This window comes from Agelaius tricolor, unplaced genomic scaffold (genome assembly GCF_023055355.1).
Source record: "Agelaius tricolor isolate 1412-34295 unplaced genomic scaffold, bAgeTri1.0.p SCAF_2, whole genome shotgun sequence".
Taxonomy (NCBI): Eukaryota; Metazoa; Chordata; class Aves; order Passeriformes; family Icteridae; genus Agelaius; species Agelaius tricolor.
In genome coordinates, this window is record NW_027269262.1 from 57487946 (window position 1) to 57506697 (window position 18752).

Genomic DNA, 18752 nt, shown 5'->3' on the forward strand with positions numbered 1-18752 from the left:
CTGTCTCCTCAGCCAAGTGATGTGATAAAAGCCTACCTGGCTTAATTTATACTTTTGCTTTGCACCTCAGTTGCTTTGGGGGAGTGTGAAACTTCATAGCCAGGATGGACATCTGGGATGGGAACTAGGAAGAATCTCTGATTTCTTTCTGGTCTCATTTCTGATTCTTTTTATTAGTTTTCAGTAAATTACAAACAAAAGAACTATGTTAATTCAGCATTGTTTGAATGCTTTTTATTCGAGCAGCATTCTTGTCTGTTGATAAACAGGTTGTAGAAACACATCTTGGCAGTGATTGTGGGAAGAAGTGATTATTAGGGATCATGCATTATAACAAGGTTCTTGGGCATTTTTTTTTTTTAAGGGTTAAACTTACATAACCAAGAATGTGAAAACTATAAAGACCAAAATTGAGACCAGCCTTGCAAACTGAAGTTGCCCTATAGTCTCCGCTGCATTTCCATTTTTATGGCATCTACATTTACATGGTTACATATCCAGTGTCCTGCAGGATTGCACCCTTCCTGAAGTGCAAGTGTATGTGCAGGGAGTGAAAGTTAAAGGATCATAGAATGAGAAAGAATTTCATTTGAATTCAGGAGTTGGGCTTTATTCCAGCTATGCTGAGATTAAGCTTTATGTGCTATTAGGCAAAAACTAGAACATCCATGCTTTCCAGCTTCCCATTCCTTTTAAGGTGCAAATTGCTGATTTTATTTTTTGGGTTTTTTTGTCTGCAGTTTCTTCTCTGGCAGAATGGGAGTTTGGAAGAATACACTGATCATTTTCCTTAACATTGATTTTACTGTTCGACATTTCATATAATAATTAATGGTAAGAAGCTGTGCAGTGATACAGGGTTCATCTTAGACAGGGTAGACTTGTGTCAGTAATGAGCAAAATAGCTAGGCAGCAAATGCTGCCTCATGCTATCAGTAACAGTTTTGTATGTGTTCAGTAAACAGGAACTTTAAACTCCACTATGGGGGGGAAGCCCAGAAGAAGGAAGAAAACCTGCAACTTTATGAACTGGTTTCTTAATGGAAAGAAAGTGAAATACTAGGCTTTTTGTCCTACTGAAGTTTGCAAAGACCTTACAGAGGTGTAGAAAATGAATGGATTTATTACTTGCTACTTATATTTTTATGCCTGCAGTAAACATAGAAAATATTAACAGTAATGTGAACTGAAGAAGATGGTGGACAGAGGGCTCCTTATTTCTGTGATACTCTATGTACCATCTGTGCCAGGTTTTAGAAGAGGTTGTTCATTACTGAATGCAATCACACAACCAATAGACAATATGCTGTCAGCCTGTTTCTCTGTAGCACTCTTACTCTGTAATTACCAATATCATTATAAAGGTTGCAGTCTGGCATTTTCCATGTTGTTTTCCCAAGATCCATAAATCAAGTTCCTCATGTTGATATAGGGTGCTATGTTTATCCAGGGCACTGTTGGCTTTACCTGGGCTCCAGGACACCCCAGAGATCTTTGCAAAGTGCTTTTGGCAGATAGTATAAAGATAGTTTAGGCAAGGTTTCTTTATTGCTTCAACCTGTGAGATGAGTTTCCAGAGACCATATTGTAGGCATAAAATGAAATCAGCTTGTGAAAAAAATATATCTGTGTTATTAGCAAAAGCAGATTTATCCCTTTACATGAGGGGTAAGGGCAAATCCTAATGGAAATGGGGAGTGTGCTAGAGCACAGAGAGTTTCGTGTCTGACTTTTAGAGCCTATGGCAAGAATGTATGAACTAGTGAGCTCCCATCCTTGTCCAGGCTAGCAGTGTTTTGTCAACAGTACTTTACAGTGCAGTATATTGTCATGCCTGCTTTGCCAGCATCGTTGCTGACTCGTGGAAAACAGGCAATGCCCACATCTTGCACAGCTCCAGCCATGCAAGCAGGTTAAGAGGGTGTGTCAGCAGCCACAGAAGTGCTGTGCTGCAGCAGTTGCTGTTTCTCTGTGACTCTGGCAAGTTTATGAAACCATTTGTGGGCAACCTTCCTGAGTGCTCAGTTTTTGTGCCTGCAGTTGCAATCTGTGGAAAAGCCAAGGATTCCCTCAGGTTCAGGGCTGAGTTTGGTCTGCAGCACGTGAGAAAGATCTGCTGTGTCTGTGCTTCCGAAAGGCCAAGAGAGAGCAGATGCAGTTGGGTGGTACCAAAGGACCTAAGGGGAACCTGCTGTGGAAGTGCCAGCACCAGCTGCAGCCACTACATTTCCCTGTCAGTGCTGGGAAGATAGTCCATGACAGAGTCCCATCCAAGGTCTTTCTCAGGGAGGGACAGCTTTCCTTTGCACAGGGCATTTGATTGGAGCAGTGTGTGTGTATGGGCAGCTGTGCATAGTTGTTGTTTGGTTTATGCAATCAGGTTCTTCCTTATTTCTCTCCCTTTTCTCATATTTCCTGTTCTTTTCTGGTTATTTTATTTGTGATACCATCATCCAATCCTGTTTACAGCAGCAATGGCAGTTATGGATAGCCCTTTCTTATATCCTGTCTGACCATGCAGGGCTAAGAGCCTTGGGAGGATTGTGCAAAGATATACCGAACCTAAGGGTATTAGAGGCTTATTAAGCCTTTTATACCCTATCAAGGTATATAAAGGCTTATTAAAGCCTTTATTTAATGTAAAATAAAATGTTATTTTATGTAAAATAAAAGCTGAATGTTACAAAATGTGTGCAACATGAAGGTGGACTAAACAAGGTAAAAAAAAAAGAACGTCTCTATTTTAGAGTGCATCCCAGTGAAGAGTTCCTAGGTACCTATAGTCCAGCTTTTCTCAAAGGTTTTCTCCCCATAGTGTGCTCCTTTTTCATGGATGCTTCCTTTTCCTTTGTGGAGAAAGGATGACTCCAAATACACCCGAAGGCTAGGCTGCCATTCAGCAGAATTTTGATTGGCTGGGAAGCTGGACAGAGAGAAACTAGTGAAATTCAACAAGGGCAGGTGTAGAGTCCTGCACCTGAGGAGGAATAACCCCAGGACAGGCTGGAGCTGACCTACTGGAGAGCAGCTCTGCAGACAGCTGGGAGTCTTAGTAGATGGCAAGCTGACCATGAGCCAGCAGTGCCCTTGTGGCCAGGAGGACAAATAATATCCTGGGTACATTGGGATAAGTGTGGCCAGCAGATCAACAGAGGTGATCCTCCCCCTCCACTGGGGCCCTAGTGAGGCCACACCTGGAGAATTGTGTTCAGTTCTGGTCTCCAAAGTTCAGGAAAGACAAGGAGCTACTGGAGGCACTACATTGGAGGTCCACAAAGATGATTACAGGTTTGGAGCATCTCTCAGATGAGGAGAGACTTCTGCAGCTGGGCCTGTTTAGTCTAGAAAGGAGAAGACAGAGAAGGGATCTCATTAATATTTATAAGTATCCCAAAAGTGGGTGAAAAGGCGATGGTGCCAGACTCTTTCTAGTGTGCCCAGTGACAAGAGAAGGAGCAATGGCCATAAATTTAAATACACAAAATTACACCTTGACTTTTTTTACACTGGGGATGGCAGAGCAGTGGAACAAGCTGCCCAGGGAGGTTGTGGAATCTCCCTTTCTGGAGACATTCACTCACTTGGACTTGTGCCTATGTTACCTGCTCTAGGTGACTCTGCCTTGGCAGAAGGGGTTGGAATAGATGTTCTCCAGAGGTCCTTTCTAACCCAAATAAGTGTGTGATTTTGTAAAATATAAATATAAGAAGGGGCTATAATCTGCAATCCAGATGGGAGTTACATCTGTACTCCTCACTAGGACAGAATCCAGGTCCTGGAGCTTGCAGCAGGTCACACTGCCAGAACTAGAACTGTCATGGGTGTACATGGTGCCCAAGTAGGAGCTGTGCAGAGCCTGTTTCCTGCATTCCTCCAGGTCAGTTTAGCATGGATACTGAGGTACTCTGCCAGCAGCAATGCAGCAATGCTCCTCGGTGTCTGATTGTCAGGAGAGACTGCTTTGCCCTCCTGCCTGCTTGCTCTCACGGGTTTCTCAGTGCACTAAGCTGTTTCCAGGGAATGCTGCTTGCAGCAAGTATGGCTCTGTGCCAGGCTTGGTTCTGGCTTCATGGCAATGCCAAGATTATAGAATGCAGTACCTATGATTCAGGAGAAGTCCTAAGGGAAAACAGAAGAGCCTGATCCAGGAGAGGGCATCCAAGGTGAAAACAGATGCAAAGTGTGATGGGAAGAGAGCTGTCTATGGTGAGGCTCTGGAAAGGAGCATGGCCCAAGCCTGGATTAGCAGAAGAGCAGCTGCAGCCAGGTGCTGTGAGCTCAGGAATCAAGGAGTGGGAAGCAACCTAAAAGGACCTGTGGGGTGGTCTGGGAAATTTTGATACAGTCACCTTCTGCTTGATCTGATAGGAAAGCGGTTAGCCAAAATTTTTGGAACAAATTTTAATGGACACAGGGTTTATAAATCAGATTGACACTTAGCTAACTGAAGATTTTTTAATGTGCTCCTTCAAGACCTTATGCCGTTTTATGCGTACAGTCAAGCCTGGTTTAGGAAAATGGGAAAGAGTGGAATTTAGCTTTTTTTGATAGATTTGTTAATAGGCCAGTTAGGTACAAAGCTTAACAGCTATTCTGAAAAAAAAAGTCCTGAAGGAGTCAAGTGTAGAAATATCTTCTGAATAAGTAAGAAATTAAGAAGTTTAGAAGGGAAAAGACTGAATTTGTATGGAACCCTTAGAGGATTAGAAGAGCAAGCTTATCAGTAAAAGCTTATGGGATACATAAAAAGAGGCTCTGTAGATACAAGCTAAGCTATATGGTATGCAGAAGACTGCAACCAAAGGAAATATGAGGAGGGAGACTTTTATATTTGATCTTTGTGCAAAAAGCTTAAGTGCTTGTAACTTTGTCGGGTTTGGATGCTGTACAGAGAAATCCTTTTGTTTGAATTGTAAACAGCTTGGGAGTTGAATGTAATTTCACTGGTAACTGAACACTAAGACTGTGGAGACTCTAAACCACAGCTTACGAAATGCCCAGCACTTGCGAACTGCACTGAAGCTGTACAGAGCAGTCCGGGAGAGTGTCATAAAAATCAAGGAAAGCACAAAAAGCTGCTGGTGACAGCAAGGAAACTGCTGTGCTGACAATAAAGCAGTGGAGAAGACATCAAACTGCAGGAATTAAGGGATTTTATGACAGCTGTCAAGTACAGCCTACACTTTGATCAAGTAAATTAGTTAGCTTAGCATGGAGTAAAGTTTAGGCGTCCAAGAAAAAGAGTAATAGTAAATGACGTGATGGTAATTTCTGGTCTTGTACGCAAAGTTAAAGTACATAAAGTAAGTTAAAATGGTATCAAATTAGAACAGCATTTGCATATGAGTTAGAAATATTTATTAGTGTGAGATATCCATTCCATTTATGAAGGAATTGATGACATGTAAGTTCAAGGCAGTGAAAAAACTGTATTTCAAAGCTTTGTAGAGAGTCTTCTTTAAAAGTCTGATATATTGCCTGAGGGGCTTAATGGCTGATGGACTCTGACAGAGCCTTTCAGAAAGGGTTGTGACGGTAAGACCATCTCAGCTAGGCAGAAGTTCATTTTAACACCATGCTGGTTAACAGAGGCACCTCCCTGAGTGGTCACAGATTTTCTGTCCACCCAAAACAAGCCAGTATATTCTCTTGCTTCCAGCACTGCAGAAAGCTACAGAACTGACACTGAATGCTGCCAGCTACTCAGCACTTGGGTGGCAATCACAGCTGAAGGGAGGTTTTGCTTCTCTGTTGCCAGACATGACTGCTTATTTCTGGCCCTGCACACCTCTACCCCTAGTTGTTCCAGGACAGCTAATCATGGAGCTCTTCTGCAAACCAAGCCAATTAAAGCAGGTTTATGTCCCTGTGTGGTGCTGCCCACCTTTAGCTTGGTACAAGCCAAAATCTGCCTGATCTCTCTGCAACATGTCCCTAGCTGTGTTTCCACCTCCTCCATGCAGACTGGGGAGTTCAATCCGTCTGAAAACTAACCCAGCAAAGCAAACAGAGTGTATTGGGCATTGCCTGCAGGTTCAGTGTTGAACTGCTCTTTTGAATGGCAAATTTGATTTTTTTCATGTTTGAAGTTGTGTCCTAAGGAACTGGATGTCATGTTGTGTCATGGGCTCAAAGTGAGGGTTAAGAACACTTGAAGGCTCCTAAATATTGTCCATAAAATCCTGTGTTGTGAAGCTGCCTCCTGTACTTCCTATTGCAGCTCCAGTATAGCTTCACAAAAGAGTGTGAATGCCCTCAAGAAAAGAGCTTGTGCTCTTTGAATGTCTGAGGATGGTTACCTCGAAAGGAAGTAATAAACCCCAGGTCTTCCCATAGACAATATATCTGAAGAGGGCAATCTAAAAATCTAGGGTGGTTCAGCACTCCTGACAAAAGCCCTCAAAATTTGCATTGGTGCAATGCCACCCCCCCTTGGCGTGCCTTTTGCAGCCCCAATGTCCATGGAACTGTAGGCTTTATGATTTTCCAAACCCTAGCCTTTCTTGAAACCAATGGTAATTAGTTGCTTTTGGCTTTTCCCTTTCTGCCACACCCATATATTGTTTTTTTATCTTCTATACTCCCTTAATTAAATTGTCAGTGGTTCACCTTGTTGTTAATAAAAATAATGCTAGTTTTTGTCTTGTGTGAAATATTTATAGAATTACAGAATCATAAAGTCACAGACTGGTTCAGTTTGGAAAAGATCTCTAAGATCATTAAGTCTGACCATTAGCCCAGCACCACCCTGTTAAATAAACCATGTCCCCAAGTGCCACATCCACATTTTCTTTAAAGGCTTCAGGGGTGATAATTCCATCTGTTCCCTGGGTAGCTTGTTTCAATACTTGACAACCTTTTAGGAAATAACTTTTTTCTAATATCTAGTCTAAAACTCCCTGGTGAAACTGGGGACCATTCTCTCCTGTCTGATTGCTTGTACCTGGTAGAAGAGGCTACAGCCTCCTTTCAGGGAGTTGTAGAGAGCAAGAAAGTATCCACTGAGCCTCCTTTTATCCAGGCTAAACAATCCCAGTTCTGTCAGCTGCTCCTCAGAGGATTTCTGCTAGAGATTTTTCCCCAGCTCTGCTGCCCTTCTCAATGTCTTCCTTTTAGAGAGGGGCTCAAAAGTGAACACAGAATTCAAGGTGTGGCCTCATCGGTGCAGAGTACAGGGGGACAATCATTGCCCTGGTCCTGCTGGCCAAACTACTGCTGATACATGCCAGGATGTCTTTGGCCATCTGAGCACACAATGGCTCATCTTCAGCCAGTTGTTCACCAACACCCCCAGGTCCTTTTTTGCTGGGTTGCTTTCCAACCACTCTGCCCCAGCCTGCAGTGCTGCATAGTGCCCCGCATTCAAATTATCAATAAAGGTAATAAACAGGACTGGTCCAGCTGCTGAACCCTGGGGAACACCAGCAGTGACCAGCCACCTGCTGAATTTAACTCCATTCACCACCACTCTCTGGGCCTGGCCAGAGAGTTTTTCATCAGTTTTATCCAGCCAGATTTTATTCAGTGAACAGTGCACCCATCCACCCATCCCAGGGGAATGCTATGGGAGACAGTGGAAAGGCTCAAGGAAGCCCGGGTATGCATCATCCATAGCCTTTCCCTATTCCACTAAGCATGATCATTCCTTGTCATAGAAGATCAGGTTGGTCAGGCAGGACCTGCCTTTCACAAACCCATGGTGGCTGGGCCTGATCCCCTGGTTGTCCTGCACTTGCTGCATGATTGCCCTCAAGATGGTCTGCTCTGTGACTCTTCCTTTCCTGCTCTGTGCCCTTCAGCTCAGGCTGAAAGGCCTGTAGTTTCCTGGATACTCCTGCACTTCTTGTAGGTGGGTGTCATGTTTGACAACCTCCAGTCACATGGAACATCCCCCATTAGCCAAGACTGCTGAAAAATTACTGAAAGAGGTTCAGTGAGCACTTCCACCATATCCCTCAGTACACTTGCATGGATCCCATCCACCCCCGTAGACTTTTGTGTGTCTAAGTGGTGTAGCAGGTCACCAGCCATTTCCTTTTGGATTATGGGGGCTTCATTCTGCTCCCCATTTCTGTCTTCCAATTTAGAGGGCTGGATATCCTGAGGATAACTAGTTTTTACTACTAAAGACTGAGGCAAAGAAGGCATTAAGTATCTCAGTCTCTTTCTCATCCTTTGCCACTACGTTTCTCCTTGCATAGAATAAAGATGGAGATACTCCCTAGCCCTCCTTTTGCTGACAATGTATTTAAAAAAAAAAAAAAATTATTTTTATGTTGTTTTACTGACTTTATAGATTTCATTCTTGTTAGGCTTTGGCCTTTCTAATTTTCTCCTTGCATAACTTCATGATATCCTTGTAGTGTTCCTGAGTGGTCTGCCCTTTCTTCCAATAGCCATAAGAAATGTTTATGTCTCACTGTTCTCTGGTATACTCCTGATTAGAATACTGAATTTTCAAAGATGGCCTTTTAATAATAATTTTGCATTACTTTATTTAGAAAAATTAGGATATTACAAGTGAGATTTAAGGGCTACCCAGGAGACATAACTGAAATAATAATTGGTGTTTTGTCCTTTTAGTACTTTTTCTAACTGTCAGACTAGGGAGATGAAAAGGAGCAGTGGGAAGAAAGGAGAATGTTAGCTGAAGAATTATGAGTTTAAAGTAGTGGTGCGTTCTGTTCTCAGGTATATATGGGAAACTTTTTGTCTGTAGTTATGATGAGCATTGTCAAGAAATGTTTTATTGAGACATTCCAAAGTAACATCCACTGTTAAAAATGGCATCCTTCTGCTTGCATAAAATTTTTACACATGTGTACTAGAATGCTGTTCTTTTGGTTTTTACTAGTATTGTGAAGGCAATACCTTGATCCCCATTTCTAAAAGAAAACTGTGCACAACCTGCATGTATCTTCATGTCAATTAAATATATCTAAACAATGGGGTTCTTGTTTGCCTTTGCTTCAGAAAGTTCTTGTTTGCCTTTTCTTTGCTTCAAACCGTGGGCTGCTTTCCTTTGTCATTTTTTGATTATGAACATGTTCCATGATAATTTTGAAAATAGTAGGCTAAGGATAGGAGCAGCACAAAATCAGGATCTCATTCCCCGCAGAAGCAAAAGATGTGCTCTCAGAGAGGAGGCAATGTTCTCATGCTCATAAAAAAGCATATTTTTTATTCAAATAAATGGTTCTGTTAAGCAGAGTAGAACTGCATGCAGCAATTTTATCAGTCAAGTGGATGTTTTTCCCAAGTACCTTTAGATGTTAATCATAAAATGGTTCCAAAAGTAACTATATTTTGTTTGAACAGTGCAGACTGGCATTTTATCTTTACATGTAATTATGACTCTCACAAAATGTTCTATACCAGTAATACGGATTTCTATTATTACTATTCTCCTGAGCAGTAAGAGTAACAGTAATTTTTTAAAGAGGCTAAAATTTGATGCCTTAAACAATTTTTCCTGATTAGTCAAAGAAAATACTGTTGATTTATACATGTATTTTAATATTAAAGAGCTTGAAAAGTCTACTTAAAATTATTTTTGTCCTCATAAAAATGTATCCCTTATTTTGCTATATTGTCCTAGTTATTTTCTGCAATTGGCCCATGTTAATCTGACTTCTACTCCTAAGAATAATTGTGAACAAAATTTTGCCAGTTTTCTCCTAATGACAGTGTTTCTCTGGAATAAAATGAATGTCTTCCAAGATGCTTAGTCTGCAGCACATTGAATCCAATAAAGTAAGGATTTTCCTTCCAAATCCCATTTTTTTCTTCCTGTTTTTCTGCAAGCGAATGAGCAAGACCTTTCTTTGAGAGTAAAAATCTTTATGTGAACACCTCTGTTGAAATTCTTTGCACCTTATGCTAAACCATTCTTCAGTGTGTAGTCTCAGGATGACCATGAACATATTTAGTTCAGAATTCCAATTTTAAAATGTTGTCAGTTCACTATGAAGGCCTCTTGTCATCGTTCGTCAATCACAGTGTGGAAATGTCAAGTTTTGAAGAAAATTAACAGCCAGGGAAGCATGAAATATGTGTTTTAGTTTCAGAAGGAGAGAGAAACTAGTTTTCATGAAGCTGATGTGGCTCACATTCCCATACAAGCTTGCTGTGGTCTGTTAGCACATACTGGGCAGGTCTCCAACCAGCCAGATTCCTGCATTAACATAAGAGACAAGGAGTGTTGTTGAAAGTCATGCAGAAGTGTTGGGGTGTGCTAGAACTGAGTTCAACCAAATATGTGGGTCCAGGCTCTAGATATAGCTGGAAAATCTGAACAAGAAGAGCGGGAGACAGATGAACACTGCTCTTCAGATATTAAGAGTGCATTGTGCGCCATATTCATGTTTGAAAAAAGACCCCTATCAACCTGGAATCAGTACATGTTTTGGGATGGGTTTTTTTGCCTATTGTGTACATTAGACCAGTGGCATTCCCAGACCCTGTTCAGCTTTCTTCCTTATGACTTGCAAATAGGGGCAGCAGAATGGACTCTGAATACATACATAACGTAGAACATTTGGATACTAATGACAAAGAGGTAGGAAAAAAGCTATTTTTAAAGCAGGACCCTAAAAGAATAATTAGTTAAAATAGGTCATATTATTCTTTCATTCAACTTTATCAGTGCCCTTCCACATCGTAAGAGATAACCTTAAAGGATGAGCCAGATGTTTCAGAAAGAAATGCTTGGTTTCTAATCTTTGGTTAAGCACAAAATATTTGGAGATATATGGTTATGAATGCTGTCTTCCAAACAATTCATGTAATACCTTGCTGAACATGACTGCAGTCCTACTGCTGTACAGATACAATCTCCCATAGAGTTTATGCCTCTTCCTCTGTAGTCTAAGTAATATATTATTTCCAGAAACTTTTAATTTCTTTCTGATGCATTTTCAGACATTTCATGAAGTTGCAGGTTACTTTTTTATTGTTGGTCCCCAATTTCAGGACATTAAAATTCTTAGGTTGCAAACGTAACATTCTGCCAAAGTACTTGTGTATCTGGTGCTATATTTCTGGTATGATTGCTGTCCCCATCACAGCAACAGTGTTCAGACCCTTTATTGGCTGATTGATCCCAGAGCTGTTGCTTTGTAGTGCACAGCACTAAATAAACTGACATTCCATACCCCAAAAGGCAAATAGAAGGTTAAACTGGGATGTCATTATCGTATTAATTTCCCAGGGAGGAAACAGTGAACTTGGTAGAATCAGATTGTCTGCTGTTGCTAAGATACTGGCATATGAACAAAACTTCATGGTCAAAAAAATAAGGCTAACACATGTGAAAGAATCAGCCCTAAGCGCTCAATCTCTTCCTGCAGTAGAAAGCTGTCATCCATCAACACAATCACCAGAGGGCTACATGCAGCCTTAACAAGCACTTTAACATACTGGTCATGGATCTCAACAGAGCTGAATTTGTCCAGAAAATGTTTGGAGCAAATGTTCATGTGTAAATTTGTCACACTACATTGCCTGAACCAAAATTGGTTTAGCTGGTGCTCCAGGATCTCCCTCTCTATGTATGTATGAATATATATGTATGGATTACACAGGCAATCATTGATGCTTCCATGTGTTGTGTGTTTTAGATTTGTTCCACAGGGCAGGCAAGAGATGCTGGGGCAAGTCAGAGTCAAAAGCACTGACTGAAAAGCCTTTGTCTTGTACCATTCAGAATTCTCTGAGATTCTTAATAATTAAAACAAACAGCACAGTTCATCAAAGAAAAATTCAATAATTTGTGAAGTGAGAAACCCTACTAAGCTATCTCTGTAATACAAGCAAAGACAATAATGGATCTTGTTCAAGCAAAAACATGATTAAATCTGACAGTGCACATTAAACATTTGATGTGGGCAACAGTCAATACTAATGGAAGCCTTTAGTGGAAATATCCACTGAAGCATCTCGTAGATGAGGTGGTTTGGAAACCATGAAAAGATGAGTACATTAACAATCAGGTACTGTGGTGAATTCTAAAACCTTCCACAAACAGCAGAAGGTTTAGGAAAAAAAAAAAAAAGAATCACAGTGTGTGAATTAGTAGTACTTCAGCTAAAGACAGTTGCTAAAATGAAGAGGTGAACTGTTTTGTTTTGAGTTTTTTTGTTACTGTAGTTCAATAAATTTACTTCTTTCCTCATGCGACATATCTGTTGCACGTTGTTGCTAACTCTGTGTGTAAGGGCTCTATTTAATGGGCAATTGAATTGCCAGAGAAATCTAGTTATAGAAGTAAGTCTGTAGTAAGTCTGTGTTGAATAACTGGAGGTGACATCGGAAAATAAACTTAAGGAAAAGAAGATAAAACATTCTAACATTCTTTGAAATATAGCCTGAGCATTCTAACATTCTGTGAAAGAAGGTCTGAACATTCTAATATTCCATAAATGAGCATTTTGTGGTACGTTTGACACACCTGAAAGACTACTGATAGGACAAGAGGTGATGGACACAAACTAGAACACACAATATTCCAACTGCACACAAGAAAACAATTTTTTTTTACTGTAAGGGTGGTCAAATTCTGGCAGAGGTTACCAAAAGCACTGATTGAGTCTCCATACTTGCATATGAAGTATACATTCAGTGAAGTCTGGGTGGCAGTTTATTGTCAGTGAGAGATATCGTAAATTATGTCTATGAGGGGATTTTTTTTTCTATTTTGTTATTGCTGATAATTCTAACTATTGGTGAAGTATCATTGAAACACAGATGTCTCTCTGCATATCCCTTGCCGTGGGCACCTTGTAAATTTAGCATCACTCTAGAATGTTCCTTAGGTAATGTTGCCATCTGGACATTTTGGAGAGGCTTACTTCTGGGAAAAGAGTTATTTCACTCCTGAGAAAACAATTCTTATTTGTGGAGGCTCAGCTCAGCAGCTCTGCTGAGATGAAGGAGGCTCCTTGCTCAGTAGCTGATGTCTCAAAGCTATAAATGCAGGCTGCAGAATCAGGCATATCTCAAAGCACTCACTATGCTCAGTCCTTGAGTCCTTTTCTACAAAATGTTATTATTTAAACTTTTTTTTTTTTAAGATGGTAATGAAATTATGTCATCCCAGGGCTGATGGTTGTTCAACCACATTAAAATAATCTATTTAGACCTGCATTTTAGTAGTGTTTAAATCATGCTTTGCATGCTGTTCAGCTCCCTGCAGTCACTAGGTTTTTTCTGTTTTCAGAATAAATAAAAGGAGGTGGGAATAACATTTGTTTTATGCACTTTTTAATGATTATTTAAAATTAAATAATGCTTATGTTCCACATTATCCTGGCAAATATCTGGAATAATTTATTTGGAACTAATGAAATTAAAATAATGGAAAACAAAATGTAAGTTATATTAGAATCTAACACAGAAAATATTTAGAAAATATTTAGAAATATTGGAATAATTAATCAAAATTAAAGGGAATCAAATGTTAGTTTTCTTTCATGTTACTAAAATGGTATTTAAATTAACATTAGCTAAAGTTAGAAAAATAACCCCCTTCTGGATGAGTGGTTGTGTTGCTTGCAAGCTGCTTCAAAGGAAGCCATTAAAAATAAATTAATTTGAAAGTGACTTGTTTCCATGTTCTAGTTCCATCTTCCTCTTTCAACTGCGTTAGTTAAAATTCTCCATGAAATTAAAATGTGATGTTAAAGTGAGGACTAGCAGTGCTTGCTAGAATATATTTTATTCCCTATTACTCTGCCTTCAACCTAGAATAATTACAGCAGTGAAATTACTTCAGCTTTATGCCACCTTCAGTCAGAGCACACTCTGAGTTTAGAAAGGTGTGATTTTGATGTCATGTAAAACTTTCTTGTTTGTATTAGGAGATGCTGATGTGTCTCATGCAGACAAAACCCATCTCTGTCAGGACTATGCTGTTACAGAAAGTTATTTCTGTTTAATGGATTTTTGAGACTTAGCACAATCTTGTTGAAATATTTTCTACTTAGAGATTCTCAAACTGCTGTAATTCTTGGTGTGTGTGGTTCAGACAAGTCTCTGATTTTTGTCTCTCCAAAGCAATCAGAAAGCAGATCATAAGGAAGGGGGCTCTATGAGCCAAGGGGAAGTTGTTTGGGACAGGGGTCCGCCAGCACTGCCCCTAAGAGCAGATGAAAATTGTGGTGGGAGAGCTGAAGGACGAGAAAAGCACACACCAGAGAATAGTGGCATCTGGGTAGATATTATAAAGGGAATGGGAAGAACTGGAATGAAAGCTGCTATTTGGTTATATTGCTTGAAAGCATCATGACTGATTGCAGCTGTAAGGAGTGCTTTCCTTTTGTACTTTTCACACATCTCCCCAGTTGCCTAGCATTAATCCATGGGCCATCACTGCTTTGTGGGAATGGAAGACAGTTTCCGGGACAAATGGCACATATTTTCTTTATCCTAATGCCAAGAACTTTGGGCATAGCAGGAGACAGGACTGAGAGCTTCATATATTACCAGGGAAATTAAGCATATACATTTTATAACAGGCAAGAATCTTGCACTCAGTTTTCTAGGAAGTGAGGCTGTGGACTTTTAAAAACATGCAGGAACATGCCTATATTCACCCTGCTGCCTGATTTCAAGAACCTCCTGATGCTTCTTAGATTTTGAGGAGCTGTGCAAGACCCACATACACTTTTCAAGGTGAGACAACTTGTGTGGGATTCATCTCACCTACCTTTGTAAATCTTGGTAATTAGGCTCTATCATAGTCTGTGGAAGCAGAGTAAAACCACTGGATTGCATTTATCTGCTCATAAACTGAAGTGAATTGTTCTCTCAAGCAAATTGGTTTTCTCTATTGAGTAGACTGGCAACAGAGGACAAGCTAGCTCTTTTATAGCTAACATCAGTTGAAAAGTGCTCTGATCAAATTATACCATTTCCCTAAGGAAAAATGCACCCACCCACTGCCTCAGTAGCTTTCCTTCACAACACTAAACACAAAGTATTTAAACTGTGAGGAATCCTGCATCAGCCAGAACTTTGAGGTAAAGCTGTACCAAAGGGTACCTGGCCAAAGGGTTCTTAGTCTCCACAGGTCTAATTTTAGGTCACAAAGTCTAAACTAGAGCAAATGCCCTCCCATCTACTTGATGAAGCATTCTATATGTGAAGATATAAAAATAAATTTTCCCTTCCTCAGTAGATTTTTGCATATGGGGTCCATTTCCTTCAGTTTTGCTTTCTCTTTTGTACATCTCTAACCCCCAAAGAAGCAGCAAAACTGCACTAAACTCAGGCTAATTCGGGCTAACATGACTGGAAACCCTGGAGGCCTTTTCTCCCTTGAAGACCATTGAAGTCACTGCTGAAGTGCCAGCCCCTGGCCATGCCCCTGACCCCAGCCTCCCCTCTGGCTGCCCCACAGCCTGAGGTAGAGACAGCACAGCAGCAAACAAGCATCATTTGCATCCCAGACGAGAATAAGAGAGGAAGATTTCCTGAGACAGCTAGCACACATACTGAAAAGAATATTTTCCTATTAATGTGTTCACTTACATGCTATCTAGAAGATGTTTCTGACTTGTGTCTAGTGGTCTGGCATGTTTGGTAGCTGTGGAAAATGACAACACTATTACTGGCTTCAGTATAATATCTTAGTATCTTAGTTCCTGAGTTCAGCAGGGAAGCCAAGGCCACAAGGATTTTCCTCAAACAGTCTATCAAGATTAAAACCAGAATACTCAGTCTAAATGATGTAGCAAACTTATTTGTTTTTTAGATGCTTGGTGTCTGATTAAAGAGCATATGTGAATCCTTTTTATCTTTGGCTATTGAAATGTGAATAATTCTTCTGTTCATTCTCAGCTCAATATTTTCCTTGCTTGAAGACAGAGACAATCTGCATAGATAAAGTTCATGCAAAGAGAATTTAAGAAACTGAGTTTGAGATCGCTGTAAACTCATGTTGTCCTCATTATTCACTGTTTGCATTTTCTGTCCTATTTTATGTGAAACCTCTATCTCCCTGCAGAGGGAGTTCATAGTGTGAAATCAATGAGCACATGTTTTTAGTGACTGAAAAAAGAATTGTCAGTAAACAGAACTCAGAGAATCATAAACAGTTATTTGAGCACTTAACTGTTAGTAGAATTCCTTTCTGTGTAGAAGTATGAGTATAAACATATACTTCTGTCTGTATGACCTTGTGCCTGTGTACACAAATAACCTCTCACAGCATGCAGTTATTAAATAACTCTTCAATTATTGAATAAATCATAGAATCAGTCATAGAATCAATCATAGAATCATAGAATGGCTTGGCTTGGCTTGGAATGGACTTCCAAGGTCATCCAGTTCCACCTCCCCTTCCACCGGCAGAGACACCTTCTGTCAGACCAGATTGCTCAGAGCCCCATCCAACCTGGTCTTGAACACTCCCAGGTTTGGGGCATCCACAACTTCTCTGGGCAAACTTTCCAGTGTCTCACCACTCTCACAGTAAAGAATAAAATCTTGTCTAAACCTCCACGCTTTCAGTTTAAAGAGGCTGGTTTTTAATTTAGTAAAAAAAAAATTAATCTGAAATTCAAGTGCACGTTGCTCTATTCCAACAATGAAACTACTGGAGAGAGTAATGGGTGGATCAAGGCATTTCATGTGAATGACACTTAGGAACAAATGCAGTAGAAAACTCTAGGACAGTTTCCTTCCAGGACTTCCACTTGCCATCATGGCAGACATTTTGATCTTTTTTTGAAACCTGATGGACTTTCCTGAATGGTTCCCAGAGTGCTTCCTAAGGAAGGTCACAGAGTTGGAGCTTTTTTTTTAGTCACATGATGGTGTCTTTAACATAATTCTGAACGGGTTTGTTCTTGGAGGATGTGGTCACCACCAGCTTGAAGAGGATGCACTGCTACACACTGCATACAGCTGGTTGCAGATGAAGTTTCTGATTTCACACAGTGCTTTATCCATGCAGCTGGAACTCATGCTGACAGTCCATGATGGAGTCCTGGTGGTTTTGATAGAGGAAAAACAGGAGGCCCAGCTGCTTCCATCAGGTCGAGCATAAATTGGAGTAAACATCAGCAATCTCAATACAGTTAACACTATACCAACTTGCAAACTTGAGATGGAGGGAAAAAAAAAAGTGGGAGTAAAAATTGATGGGAAAGCCCCATAACTTCAATTCATGCAGTGTCTTGCTGAATGTAAAAGTGATTATCAGTTTCCTCCTGAAAATAAAAACCCAAACTGGCAGGTTTAGATATATGTGTGTATATCTGGCTAGAAGGTTCTGAAAAATTTCCCTCAAAGCTTGGTTGCCAAAACTTTTCTGACCACAAGAAAAACATAAAGAAACAAAAACAAGTTTTGAGTGAAACAGATACTATAAATGAAAGGGCTAATTGACTCCCAAATCTGATAAATGGATGGATGGAAACTTTTCAGGTAGGTCTTCTGGTGAGAATAAGCTTAGGCAACTCACCAGGGTAGTACCTTCACTTTGAACTGCATTGACCCCAGCTGTGCAATAACTGCATGAAGCCTCAGGGCTCCTTACAGGATGAGAATGGAAGCAATAAAACATGGAGCAAAACATATATTGCATTTGCAAGATAGGAAGATAAGGGAAGAGTCTAATTTTCAGCACCATCCAGCAGATTGCCTTCCTCCCTGGGTAACAGGGGCAATGCAAGTCTCAGCTATTTACCAGAAAACTTGAGAGGCTGCAGAGCAGCATCTTGCTTCTCAGTTTTAGGCAGTTACTTCATCACCATTTAATCATCTAAGGTGGTTGCCAAATTCCCTTTGAAGGACCAAATTAGGGACTATTTAGGAAATTTTCTCTCTGGGTATAGCTTTTATTAAAGCAACATGCATGGTTAATTACAAGGTAATAAAAGCTGGAAGCTGAAATTTATGAAAAAGCTGGGAAAAAAATGTCTTTCAGTATTTCTTTTGACACAGTAAGTCCTGGGTAAGCAAACGTAAAATGAGCTTATGTGGTTCTGAATAGAAGCATTTAGTGCATTGATGTTGATTATCGTGTGTTCTTTTGCCTCCAGCTTTCCTGTTTGCACTGCATTTTTGCAGAAAGCCCCTGTATGTGTTTGTTAGCTGGGCAATGCTGAGAGCTGCAGGCTGAGAATCAGCCTGAGACAGAGCTCTACTCTGATGAATGGACTCCTGTAAGCATCTGCTTTCTGCACTGATGGCCCACAGAGTATCAGGGCAAGGTGACCAAACAGCTTTGCTTTTGCCTTTGAGCTAGTGTCCAAGATCCAGCCTGTGTGAATATTACTAGGCTGAACAGGGCAACATTTCTGCTCTTGAGGCAAAGTGGAAGCCTTGCTATAAAGGGATAACAGAGCTGTTTTGGAGGCACAGAGATTAATAGCAATATTACTGCCATTTCTGCTGCTGTTTAGAAAATAATATCTCAGGACTCCTCCATGATGACATCTATCCCAGTTTGTATGCAGAGTAGTCCAAAACTGGTTTGATTATTGATAGAGAAAGTAGATGTGAAGAGGGAGGCTGAGAGCAGTTGGCACTGGAAATGGAGAGGCAGCCACAGGCACTGCACTGCTGTAGCAGCATTGAACACTGGTGACATGGGACTCAGCCCTATGGGGCTACCAAGTGTTTGCTCAGGGCTTTAGCAGGTTTTAGTCCAGATTTCACTCTTAATGCTTCCTGTGTTAATTAGCTCAAAGCTGTCTCTGCTGCCTTAACAAAGGCTCCATCTGCTTGAAGCAACTGCAATGTCACTC

General features: G+C 40.5%; 1 long non-coding RNA gene across 1 annotated transcript in view; it reads right to left on the reverse strand.

Moving 5' to 3' along the window:
* Positions 1-18752, reverse strand: part of LOC139586411 (uncharacterized) — a 447190-nt gene that overhangs the window by 318885 nt on the left and 109553 nt on the right. The gene's annotated exons all lie outside the window — the stretch shown is intronic.